Below are 14,648 nucleotides of genomic sequence, written 5' to 3' on the forward strand. Positions count from 1 at the left end.
TTACATTAGTATTATATTACTGCAGATTTTTTTTTTTTTTTGTGTTGAGTTAAATAAATTGCCTGAATTGGTTTGCTTGTCTTGCTTGTGTCTATGCTGTTGCTTGTTGCAAGACGACAACGACATAAATGAAACACAACAGTAACGTAACGTCGACAACGTGTAGGGCTTTGTGCGTGTCAATTTTCTTTTGGTTTTTTTTTTCGTCTTCTTATTTTTATATGTTTGTACGTTTTTATTTCCCATTCTTTCTTCACATATAATAGTGATATTTCAAGGATGATTTTTAATTTACAAGCCCATTTCTGAAATAATTTGTGCGCGCTTCATTGCTCAATCATAGTTGATCACAATTAGACACTGTAATTTTTTGAGATAGTTTAAATTTTTCGATATCTACCTTAGTTTTCGAAATATCGAAAGTTAATTATTTAAATAAAATTTTCAATTTTCGATATTTTGAAAATTACTCCAGATATCAAAAAAATTATTCGTACTTTTCGTCTTATATTGTCAAGTTATCACATAATTCACCATCAGAATTGAAAATATATAATTTTTAAAATTTATGTCCCCACTACCGTGTTTATAATTAGTCAGGCACAATGGGATTTTTTTGTTTTCAATAATTTAATAAGATTTTAACTTGAATTTAAATAATAATATAGTTTTTTTTTTAATTTCCACCCACTAGTTTTAGAGAAATCTATGAAAACATATCATCCGTCTACCGTTTTACCATAAAATCAATGTTCAATTTGACTACTTTTGAAGTTATTTATTTAAATAAACCCCACCTAAAATTTTCAGAATTGATTTAGACTTAGCCCGACTTTATAGAACAAAAAAATCAAGTTTTTTATTGAAAATTGCCTTGGTGCTCGTATATTTTTATACTTTTACAAAGTGGTGATTTGGATTCAAAAACTTAAACTTTTATTAAAAAATACAAACAGAAAAACTGATTGTATTAACATTATTTGAATCACTCCTATTTAAAAATATGTAGAGGTATCTTTCATGTATGTGTGGGTGTGTGTGTATGTTTGTGTGTATCGTTATTTGACTGTGTCAACGTTCAACTTAACGAACTCTATTATTTCGGTATAACAATACTTTTTTTTTCCTCGAAAAAAAAAAGATAACAATAATCTATTATATTAAAAATTATTGTTGTTTATTTATATATATTTAGCAAAACCATACACATATAGTGGCAGTGGTGGTATCTATTGTGTATATGTCGCCGTTATGTATATTTGAAATGTATATCTTGCTTTTTTTTTACTTTTTCTTTTTGTTTGTTGTTGTTTGTTTGAGAAAATAAACTTAAATATCTGAGAATGAAACCTCAACCTCAACAACAGGAAAAAAAATTGTATTTATTTATATAAACATATTTATAATAAACAAACTAAACTTTAATACAAGTTTTCTCTCAAATTAGTTATATAATATTTAGATCTATGGTTAAATATAATATTTGACAGTCATTTCAGAACGGCTGGTTGTTGTCAATGAAATTTGTATAGCTGCAGTTCTCTCCTTATTTTGCAATAAGCTTAAAATTCAGTAATATTCATTGAAATCTAAAATAATCGTAATTGTAAAGTATCGGACATCTCGTATATCGTTCTTTTGTTGAACAAAATGATTTTTTGCAGATACCTGAGGTAAATAAGGTCAGAAGGTAACAAAGCCTACATTTGATATTTCGTGGTCACACTTCAGTCGATCGCACCGCCATTTTGAAGAAACGATTTTTTTGTTTTTGTTTTATTCATATAATAACGTATACACCCTATTTGTTTTCTTATAATATATTTTATGTACAATACAATCAAACATTCGACCAAAGTATCTAAAAACAAACAAACAATTTCGCAGGTTACCTAATTATCGTTCTTAATAAACATTCATCAATTTTAAACTTGCCTAGCAATTTCAAAATTCTTCCTAACGTAGGTCAAATACTACGCCTGAACCTAGATCTAATTTGTATATGTTTTGTGTTGATGGTTTTTTATATTTATGTACATACTTTTATGTATGTAATAACATGAAGAAATATGGATAGAATCTAATCAAACAGCCAAAATATCTAATAACAGACAAGAAATTATTATTATCGAGAAAAAAAAATTTTATTTCGTACACAAAAATTTGGTTATTACTGAATATCTCGAAAGATATAAAACGGAAAAACTTTAACTAAATCTTGTCATTTCAAGGTTAATTTTGTTTATATTCAACAAATTGTTCAGATTCTAGAACCCTTTTGTAACGAGCTTTCAAATCGAGGTCTCCCCATTATAAGTAATACCTTAATTATTTCTCATTTTTCATATTACAATACAATATATACATTAAAGTATTAATTAGATTTGAATTCTTCTATTTTCCCAATTTATACATAAGTTTTTATTATTAGTTTGAGCCGAATTTTTATTTTTATTTATTTATTGATTTGAGTTTTCTTCTTTTTTTGTCAATATATACATTAAACTTTTATTACTAATTTGATTTTTATTTTAATTAATTTTTTCTTATCAATGAACTCTTCTGTAGGGTAAAGATCTCCTCCATTTTTTGCCATTGGTTCCTGTCTTTCACCTTTGTTTATCAAATGCTTTGTTTCCCATTACCTCCACCGTCTTGGTGGATAAGATAAAAAATTTCTTGAAAAAAGCTGTATAAAATAATCAGTTTTTCTTTATTTATCACTATTTTACGAGCAATCGCAAATAACTTGATTATTTTTTACGATTACAGTTAAAACTAAAAATCTTGATTGGCCAGGTAAAAAGCTTTACTTCCGTTGTTTTCTCGATATGGATGTTGCCTTCATTCTTTCTTTTCTGACCCATATTTTTCAATTTAAGGAAAATTTATTTTTCTCATCGAATTAATTCCTCTAGGATATGCTGTATATCAATAAAAAATTTAATACAGTGTCATTAAAGTGTAATTAGTAAATAACATGACTGTGTGTTAATGTTGAAAACCGGGAAATTTCAAAGTTTTTAAAATATAAAAACTTATTTTTCTTGCGTTATATTCTTATCTTAAATTAGTTACAATCCAATGAATGGATAGTAGCTGTAACTGTGTCAGTATAAGTAGGGAAATATGCCGTACCTTGGATCGCAATTAACAATTATATACGACATCTTTACCTTGGACCACCCCTAGGATTGTACCCGGAGACGATTCCTTCAACTTGTAATCGTTAAAGTGTGTAACTGAAACATCGAAGTCTTTATTAGTTTCTCTTCCCACGACACCTCTCCTCTTTATACATTGTTTTTACTCAAACAGGCAATCACATTGACAATCACCCTCAAAATTGCTTGCTTCCTGTAAGTAAATTTTATCCTCATATAGTTGGTAACTCTTAAAAAGCAATGTTTTTGAAAAACCGAAAGGTAATCCACGGTTCATTGTCCCCGAGGTATAACACACTACCCCTATAAGTACCTACCCAAAAAAATACGAAAGACAAACCACATGAAATTACGAGACGAAGATAGATATAATTAAAAGTTCAACTCTTAATTACTAAAAGAAAATAAGAATTCAATATACAACGTTAGTGAATCATGTAAAGAATACATAATGTTATTATTCAGTAGTTAAAAAGTGTACCATTAAAAATGAATTTAGTTAAATGTTTCCATTTTATTTCAAACTTTTTATTTTGTTCTTTTTTTTTCAACGTTTGTGTCGAAAACTGTTCCATAAATATTAAACAGTATATAAAAATTTTCAAAATTTTCCAGCCATCAAATAATTTGAAAAGTGGAGGTAAGAGTTCTTTGCTCAAAAGTACTATTTTTCGAAAATACCGTAAAACCGCGATAACAGATAGATCTCACATAGATAGGACTAAATTTCGAGCTATCTTATTTTATCAAAGTTTTAGTTATCGATGTTTAAAATAATTAACTTCGAGTTATAGGTGTCCCTAGGGATTCATAAAAGGATTTGTTATCAGAGAAAGAAGGGTCACGTCATGTGACTCTAGTTCTGTGAGCTTTAGAGGTAAATGGAATGAAAAATTCAATATTTTCTATTTCTTCCCAAAAAATATCACAAATAAATTCTTGGTCTTTTTTCCAATTAAAAAATCAATTACGCAGTAATTTATATTGAACAAATAAATATAAAGTTGAAAGCAATAATAAAAATTTGTTCTGAAACCGAACGATAAAATAGCTAGTTGAAATTTGTTGCAAATCAACTAATAATACTATGGTCTGGATTAGATCCGAATTTGTTTGGTTTATTTTTAGGGAATGTTTACCTTTTTATTTTCTGACGAGAAAGAGCAATATCACAAGCTTAAAACGTCTGTCTGTCTTACTATTGTATCGTATCGAATGGATTATTCGGTTTCAAAAGATTTTTGATGTGAAAACTTCTTTTGGCACGTTGAGCACTTTTTGGGTGAACAAAAATCATCGAACTCGTGTCATCGCGTGTTTGTCATTGAACTCCTCCTAAAAGGATGGATCGATTTTGATGATTCTCTACATGTTCAAGTGGGTGCGAGGATGGTTTATATTCACAATTTGGTCCGCTACTAAATGTTTTTCAGTGGGTTGAATGGGTTATAAAAAATTATAACCCATGAAATAAATGGTGGAAACGCATGTAAATATAATTTTGCATTACATCTTACTATTCAAATGTATTTATTTGCGCTCCCACCATATTTATCTTGTGAACAGCTATTTGAATAGTATTCAGGAATTATTAAATATAATTAAGGTATTGTGAATAGATATTTATTAGAGGTATATGCGAGCGCAGTGAGTTCCACTGCCGAAAACTCCAGCCAGGCCAATGGCCAGTTTGATTACAGTATATTCAGTCATTTAAAGATTATCATCAACGCTGGCAACTTCTTAGAAGAGTAAATTATTTAAGTTTTTCTCTCGTAAATGTAAAATTTTGTTAATGTAAATGTCTGTATTGTTTTCAATAAATAAAATATAACAATTTTTAACACTAAGTTTTACAGGTTTAAAAATATGCAGGAAATTTTAACTTGTCACAGAGAATATCGAACATTCAATTGCATTATATATAATATATGAATAAATTCCAAATAGCACAATCAATTCCTTTAAAAGAAAATAATCGACTGACTTACTGACTTTCCCATTCTTTTATTTTCATTTCATTTTTTTTTTTTTTTTTTTTTTTTTTTTTTTTTTTTTTTGGAAACTGAATTGTGTTATCTGATTTGTGATTTTAATGAATTTCAATTGAGATAAATATACCATTCAAATACAGATTGATTGTAAAATACCTATAGTTTTTACCGTGAAATCAGCAACCATATTATAACGGAGGTAAAAAAGCAAAAAAAAAAAATATTATCGTGCACTGTATCGAATGTCAATAGAGAGGAATGGGGTTGTGTAATGAATCCATTTCATGTACCACAAGAATACATTTTATGCAGTTTTGTTCCCGCTACTTTTGGGCATCGCCAGCAGCTCATTTTAAGTCAAATGAGTTGCAATTCGGAATGAAGTATAGTTTACTAGGTATTAAGTACAGCCACTCCAAATTAACTAGAGGATAAGATTGAAAATCGATATCGATATGTGTCAAGGATGTGCCTTTTGGGGGAGTAAAAATTCCCCCTTTTTTCTGACGGAATATGATTTTTTCTCTGTTTTAATGATTTTAATCTTCTATACCTCCCTAAATTAACTAATTTTTGCATTTTTAATTCAATTATCTATCTTCATTAACAATTCATCAAGGCTGCCATAAAATTTAAAAATTTACCCTGAAAAAAATAACTCGGCAACGCAATTTTTGTACCTTTGGCTTTCCTTTTCACAAAGATTACGTCATGTTTAAGTATATAATATTTACTTTTTCGAAAAGTTATCTCTTACACAATAGAATCATGCTATATTTTTAATATTACATAATTATCGTTTGATTATTTTGGTCACGTAACATTTTGAATTAATTTTAAATACAAGTTCTATATAGATGCTCACTTTTTAGAATTGAAATGAAAAAAAAAAAACAGAAAGTAAAAATATAAAAATATTTTGGAAACTTCTGTTCCCCAAACAAATGAATCTGCAAGTAACAAAAAAAAAGTATTATTATAACGTGTAAATATCTTAATGAATACAAATTAACGTGTCGAAATTTTGCAGTAGCGTAGTAGGAAAATGCAATTCTTTCATTTGCAATGCCTTTTTTTATAATTTATTAAAATACTTGCTCTAAACTACAAGAGAGGAAGCCATTGTCGTATTCAATTGACTGCAGGGTTGAACTTATAATACACTACTAGAGTAATTAATTGAAGCTAGATTCAAAACAGGATTAAAATTACAATACCACTGATTCCAAAAGCCTTCTTAATTCTTATGTCGTGTGTAACTGTGACACGCTGTCAAAAAGATGGAAAGAGCATTAAATGGTTTTCTCAAAGAATGGAAACGCTCATTGAGGAATAAAAACTTGTTGTGTTTTCTTTAAAATATATATCACATTTCTAAGCATCACAGTTAGCCTGTGCTTACTAAGCTGAGAAAATTGCATAACTATAAGCATGATTCATAGAAACCATAAAATGATGGTGAGCTGTTTGCGTTAGCTCAATGAACGTTTTTGTGTATATATGAAATATACATAGTATATTAAGTTTAGTCCCAAGTTTGTAACGCTTAAAAATATTGATGCTACGAAAAAAATTTTGGTATAGGTGTTCATAGAATCAACTAATTAGTCCATTTTCGGTTGTCCGTCCGATATCTCAAAAACGAAAAATATATCAAGCTGAAATTTTTACAGCGCACTCAGTACGTAAAAAGTGAGGTCAATTAGGTCTTGGGTCCGTAGGACCCATCTTGTAAACCGTTAGAGATAGAACAACAGTTTAAATGTAAAAAATGTTTCTTATCAAAAAATAAACAACTTTTGTTTGAAACATTTTTTGTAAACATCACTGTTTATTCACGAGGGCACACATTTGATGCAAATTTTATAGTATGTATTAATATGGGATTATCAGTTATGTATGTGTGACATGTGTGGTTATGTGTAATGTGATAGTAGTCAACACTGTCTGTACATGGTATTTCAACAATTAACTCATTCAATGGTTTCGTTTTCACTGGTTTTTTTCTTAAACCAAAATGAACATGTATATTCCAAAATATGATTAATAATCGTAGCGATGTATATAACAATACATATAATTGGGGAAAGAACAAATTATAATTCTCATCATAATTTAAATTGAAATTAAATATGTATAATAAAACAAATAAATTATATTAATACATATTTTATGGACTGTTTGTTTGTGTTAAGAAAATAAGAAAAATTTATTTAAAAAATTTGATAATAAAAATTTCATAAGAAAACAATCTTTACATCAACATCCAATCTTTCTATCCCCCAATCTTTTCTTTATAAAAATACATTACATTCGTCATTCAATAATGATGTTCATTTGTTCACAGCATATTATTAAAAAACCTATATTTCCTTCTTACAGAGGCTTTTGAACTAATTGAAGCTGGAACTATCTCTTAAGACTAGAAATTTTCGAACAAATTAAACAAAAGTCTATTATTTTAACACGAGCTGTTATTTAATTGAATTCAAAACACTCTCTTAGTAATTTATATGGTGACTGAATTGAAGCTTAAAGCATGCAAGTTCTGTCATTTAATACCTTGATCAAAGCAGGGTTGGAAAAATAACTTACAATCTGACGTTTAGGCTAGGAGCTTTTTAAGAACCATTTGCACCTTTTTAAGAACAGCTGGAGTGCTTTGACGCCAACGGACTTTAGTTCGGAGAGGTCGGCAAAGAAATACTGGCTCAAGTGAATCCACTTACTCGTGACAAGAACTGAGTAGTGACAGAGAAGATGAGACATCGTTTCTTCCTGCTTCCTCCTCACTGTGACAGCTCCTGTAATAGTCCTGTAGTAGCAGCAACAATTTTACAAATAGAGGCCCTTGGAAGTGTTATAAGATCTTCGGAACGCCAACGATTGTTCTCATTTTTAACAAGCTCTGCTTCACAATTTCCCGCAATGTCCCTGTATTCAGGTCCCCGTACTAGGTTTACATTTATTTGTTCCACCAGCTCGTTTAAGGATGATCGGCAGTCCATTACTTCCTTTGAGATTAGATAGACTGAGCTGAAGGATTTTTGCGCTGCTTGACTGTCGGTAAAGATGGTAATGTCGCTACACATAAGAGTGTTTAGTCTTCACATACCTCGTAAATAGCCATCACTTCGGCTTGATACACGCTACAGTGATCCGGCAGCCGGAATGATCATTAGGTTTAAAACCAATCCAAATTTTTAACAAATAGTATCTACTGGTATAGTTTCTAAATGAATTTATGCAAAGGGTTCATTCCTTTGCTGATGAAACTTGGCTCAAAATATTTGCAAAAATTTCACTAAAATGTTCCTTACAAGTATTGGAATGGCTTTTTCAAATCTGATTGTGAAGTGACAGATGGCACTCTTAACGTTGCAAAAAGTCCGCGTCGTTTCAGATTTTTGATCGTTTCAAGAACTTGTAGCGTTTTTTGTAATATTTATTTGTGACGCCATAACATGCATGTTGATTTAATCAAGATGACTCGTATGAATTATAAAGATTTTGTCATTTTTTTATCAACAGGTATTTTCCAGATGTTAAATTTGACTTATAAAATAAAATAAATATATATAATTAATAAAATGCATAACTCGTTAAAAATAAATGGCGATGTAACAATATTTTATACATTATTTCTGGACTTAATTTCAATCGAATCCGTCAAACCTTTTCGATATGCAAGAACATTCAAGCGCCGCAAAATATATTAGAATTTACAATATTATTAGGATTTAAGAACAACATCATAAACTAATTGTAAGAAATATTTCTATTTTACGAACCCTTTTTATACATTGATGTGTATGTTTGAATAGTAAAGCGAGCATAAGGTACCAACCTCGAAAAATTGTTAAAAAGCACATTATTATTATGATTATTGGCGATGAAAAATTATAAAAGGGAATCAAATAATATTAAATAATATCTTGTATATGGGAAGGTTGCCAAGATGGGTCATACTTGGAATTTTGAAAACTCTGATTGCTCGTTACGAAATGTACCTTTAAAATGAATAAAACAGGACAATTTATTCATGGATTTTCCAATTTACCTTCTCCTTCCTATTTTTGTCCTGGTTCGTATATTTTTCGTTTTTTATTATTAAAAATGTATGAGACATCCGCTTGGCATATTTTAAAACATAAACCTCACTATGCAGTTCATAATAGATACTTGCGATGTCAATTCCATTTTTATAAAAATTTCTTTTTGATATTGTGTGCCACTGATTGCAAATCAGATTTATATAAGTCTTTCCTGTAATGACTCAAAAAGATTTCATTTCCAGACGGAAAAATAAACTTTCACGGAAGATTAAAAAATTCGGCAGACCTGGATATAGAGCCTACCCATGTAACTTTCCTCGTATAAATTTGATATACATTCCCTCGCCCGTACATAGGTACCAAGCAAACGAACCTCAATTACTGACAGTAACGTAAATCAGAAAGATAATTGGTTAGAAGGGGGATAGCAATTTTATGATAAATTGAATGTACTTTGTAACAAATTTACGTGAATCAAAAACGTATTGATCATTTTCAAAATCAACCATCGTACTTACACACATACACAACCCTTACATCCGCATCATACCAATCATTTCCTTTTTGATGTGTTTTTTTTTTTACTGACTATCTATTTGTTTACATAAATGAAAATAAACAATTAACTGAGGTAATTGTTGAAATACTCTGTTTAAAAAGTGTTGAAAGTGAGTGTTTGCATAATTTTTTTATAAATAAGAGTTTAAAAAACACAATTATGGTGACCTTTCTATCGGCATTTATTTGGTTTTCGAAAATTTTAGAAAGTATTTTCTAGAAATGCTTTTATATTTCGGGAATGTTTAATAAGACCACTAGTTGAAGCTACCCGCAAATTTTCAACTCCCTATCTTCTATAGTTTTGGAGAAAATGGACACCAAAGTTTTATCTTCATTTCTGTTCTCTCGGGTAAACAGGTATGTTGATAAGAAATATTTGAAACAAAAGTTGTTAATTTTTTTTTTAATTAACATTTTTTACATTTAAACTTTTGTTTCTATCTCTAACGGTTTGCGAGATAGATTCTACGAACCTAAGACCTAATTGACCTATGTTACTCATTTACGAACTCAAACTAATTTTTTTTTGTCTTGAGTACGCTATATTAATTTCAGCTTAAAATGAAGAAAGAAATGGTCTCTTTATGTAATTTTATGAACACCTATACCAAAATTTTGTTTGTAGCATCAATATTATTAAGTGTTACAAACTTAGGACTAAACTTATTATACCTTGATATATTTCATATGGTATAAAAATATAATTTATATCAATTACATATATACAGGGTATAAAAAAAGTGCATATTTTCAATCAATTTTTTAGTTATGCCCTCTTAAAGTCATCAAAAGACCAATTATGCCACAAAGGCTTATCATTCTAATTTGCTCATTAAATCTTCTAATATTTGCTTCTACTTACTATATCTATGTATTTTTAGTACTAACTTACTGTTACTACATATTTTATTGATTGTACTATGAATTTATTTTATTATTTTTATTTGTTATTTGTTCTTAACTTCTTTGCATTTTTAATTGAAATTAAATAACAAATCGATCTGTTACTGATCTGATATTTGTGTTGACAAATCGTTGATCAAAAGAAGCTATTAAGAATAAAAGGACTAGAAAATTAATTGAATCACCTTTGGCTTCTGATCATATGCAAATTTTCTTAGTAATATTTTAGTAAAAAGCTTTTAGGAGTTGTATTGTTTAAAAAAACGTATTTATTTTTTCTGTGAGTGATGAAAGAATATTGACTATAAAGGAAATCAGTAAAAAATATAGAAGAATATAGAGTATAATAAACTATATTAGTCTTTCAAAGATTAATTCAATTGCCTTTCAAATGTTTATGTGCAAATTGAAGTATTTTATAAATCAAGTAAGTATTTGAACATCGTTCAGAAATGATTGACGAAAATCTAATAGATAATAGAAAAAAAGAAAATTAATTGAGTCATATATTTAAAAGTCAAAAGAAGGCCAACTTACTTAAATTTTATTTCACTTGATTACTTGAACCAGTTGGAAAATTGTTCATATTCCTATTATGAAGTTTATTTGGAAAACTTAATAAACTGGCTAAAATAACACAGTACGTTGTCACAGTAAAAATATACAAAGAAATTTTTCATCCAAATTTTATATATGCAAAATATAATTAAAGCATGGAATTTTCAATTTATTCATATTACTTTATAAAAAATTTAATATGCCTGTTTAATAATAAAAATCTGATGTTAACGCCACACAATCTCTATATATAAGTACGTATGCGCTTTTCCCAATTTAATTTTTTAAGTCGAATAATGTCAATACTAAAAAACTTTCTTCTTTAATAAACAATCAAATTTTGTTTTGCGCAGCTGGGGAGATAGATATATATGTCAATAAAGTAATAATATAAAATTCGCAAAACTAAACACACGCACAAAAGTTAGACCGCAAACATTTAAGGTTATTGGACCTTTTGTTTGCGAAATGTTAAACTCTCAATGAAATATTTTTCAACGTGTAGCTAATACGATTATTTATAACAAAAATACAGCAAAATTTCTTATATAAACGAATAAACAGAAACTTCTGAGAAGGATTGAAAAATGATAAGCTATAACAAGAAAACTATATTTTTTAGAAACAACTTGATTTACAAAGCTTATAATCGGTATTATAAATGTTATTCAATCGAAAATAGCCACAAATTTTTTTCATAATACTTTTAAAATCAAAACTCGGAAGAATATCAAGCGCTAATACAGCCTTAAACGAGAGAATTTGTTGAAAATTCATTAGCGGCTTTTCAGGTAGAAAATTGTTTACCATATAGAGGTAAAAATATGTAATAAAATATGTATCAATTTTAGACAACAACACATAATAATTTTTTTTAAATATTACATTATCAACTAAAATGCAAAAGCAGCAATATATTTTAATAAAATTATAATATAATATGTATATAGGACTGAATACACTAAAAAAATTAAAATTTATATGTAAATAGCTTTCAGAAATTTTTATTTTTTTAATGAACGCAATAGGTATATTTTATAATACAGAATATATTTAAAGAGAATTTGTAACAGTGTAATTGGCCTAAAACACACATGAAGTTATTAGGATGTTAAAAAATGTTTCATTGTTTATATAGTCCTCACCTATCAAAATTATTTTTATACAGGGATACCAGATTTTATTTAACTCGCTTCGTTCATCATTCAATATGTCATCTTCATTTTTTAAACGTTTTTAAAATTTATATATTTAAATTTATTTTTTTAGCTATTTTCGTGCTTTGTTACGTAGCCAACTCATACAATCGTGTTTATTTTAGATTGGTGTCTATATTTTGACACGGAGTATTACAGAGAAAGATATTTTAAATAGTAGTTCACAGTGGCGTAGCTATCTATCATAGAACAAGGTGGTGCGTTGAACCTAATCCCCGCACCTAAGCTTTGAAAATAATATTAGGGAGCCCCCTAAGCTATAAAAAGAAAGGAGGAGGTTAATTGTCTAATTAATCTAATCGTACATCGATTTTAACAATTTATCATAAAAGAAATATAACGAAATTTGGCGTGCTTTAATGTGACTTAGCGGAATATACAGGCAATGCTACTGTTTCACAAAACTCCAGTTACTTCTGCGTCATTAGAAAAGTGTTTCAGTAAACTAAAGATTATAATTCTTACAGCATTTAACGAGATCGTCTCCGACATTTAGAATTAATTGCGATAGAAAACAAGGCGGCATTTTCGTTAACATGATATCAAATTTGTAATCAGCGATCCTAAAACCTTCGAAATGATATGTAACTCGATTATAATAAATAATACATATTTTACTCCAGAGGGTGGTCAATAAAGGGTGGAGAAGGTAAATTTCTGTAAATTTGAAATAAAATTTGTAACTAGCGTCCGCAAAACCCTTGCAATTCAATTTGAAGTGAATTACTTTAATTTTTGAATTTTTTTATAAAATTTTGGCCTTTGGCCACACTGCCGATGTATTGATCAATATAAGTTTAAGCTACGTGAAAAAAAGGGTGGGTTCACTTCATTCATTAACGTTTTACGGCCTAACGTGATCAATGCTGCATTCTGTATATCTTACCTGATATAAATATTGAACAATTTTGTATGTATGATGATCATATACAAATTATTAAAAGCTTCATAGTTGTATATTTTAATATATAAATTTACACAGATCAAATACATACCAGACCAGACCAGACCAGACCAATGGGAGTTAGTTTAGATAGGTAGATGATACACCGAAAATATACGTGATAGGTGCTATATCATACCATGCATATTACATACATACACCGAATGATATATTAAAAAGCTATCAAGTGACATTTTAATTAAATTTTAAACAAACCAATGATGATACGACCCGATAGCAGACACACATACATAATATACGTGTGGGTTTGTATGACAAATTTTACAAACCAAAGTGAATGATGAAGTGAAAATTAAGTAAAAAAAAATGCAAATCAAATTTGGTCAATACAAATATACTTTATATACATAAAATATGAACTATATATGATGAAAAATATATTAATGCTTGTTTTTTGAGTGAAAATCATTATCATGATCAAAGCTCATTCACTCACACAATTATCACAAATAATGTGTTTTATAATTATTTTTTTTTTAATAAATTGTGTACAGTTATGCCTTTGAAATCATAAACATTTAATTTTATATCAAATTTAAATTTTTGGTTTTAGCAAATGTTTTAATAAAATGTATTTTTGTTTTAAATTAAAATATTCATTTGAACTTATAATGGAAATAGTTTCTTTATCTACGCTCGTGAGAGAAGAGGTACTTTTCTCACTCAATACGCGTCGGAAAAATTAGTGAAAAATGGTACAGTAGTGAAAAATAAATTATAAAATTTGAAAAAAGTTAAAATTTATGTAAAAATATACTTAAATATTCTGATTTCGTGTCATAAAAGCACATTTTTCCTTTATAATATTAAAATTAAAAATCGCAATTTTTAAACTGTATATCACGTGACCTAAAACGCGGACAAGCCCTGATGTGATGTCATATCGGTAAGAACCATACACCGTCAATTAGTTCAGCTTAGACAGCTGGGTATAATATATCCATAGATAATAAGTATTTATATTTGTTTAATCAGTTGTCTATGAATATGTCTGTCAATTTAATTTAAGTTTTTGGTAAGGAAGCGTGTGTATTTTTCCGAAATAAATTTTTGATGGCTTTTTATTAGCAAAATCAACATTTTGAAGTAAGTAGAATAAGTAGAATACCCTATTCATTATTCACTATGGTAACTTTTTTAATTTTCTATTTTTCTCAATAAGCCATGACAAATTTTAAATAATAATTATCGTTTATTTTCAAGATTTTATAGGCGTAGATATGTTTTGTTCG

This window comes from Chrysoperla carnea, chromosome 2 (assembly GCF_905475395.1).
Source record: "Chrysoperla carnea chromosome 2, inChrCarn1.1, whole genome shotgun sequence".
NCBI classification, from domain to species: domain Eukaryota; kingdom Metazoa; phylum Arthropoda; class Insecta; order Neuroptera; family Chrysopidae; genus Chrysoperla; species Chrysoperla carnea.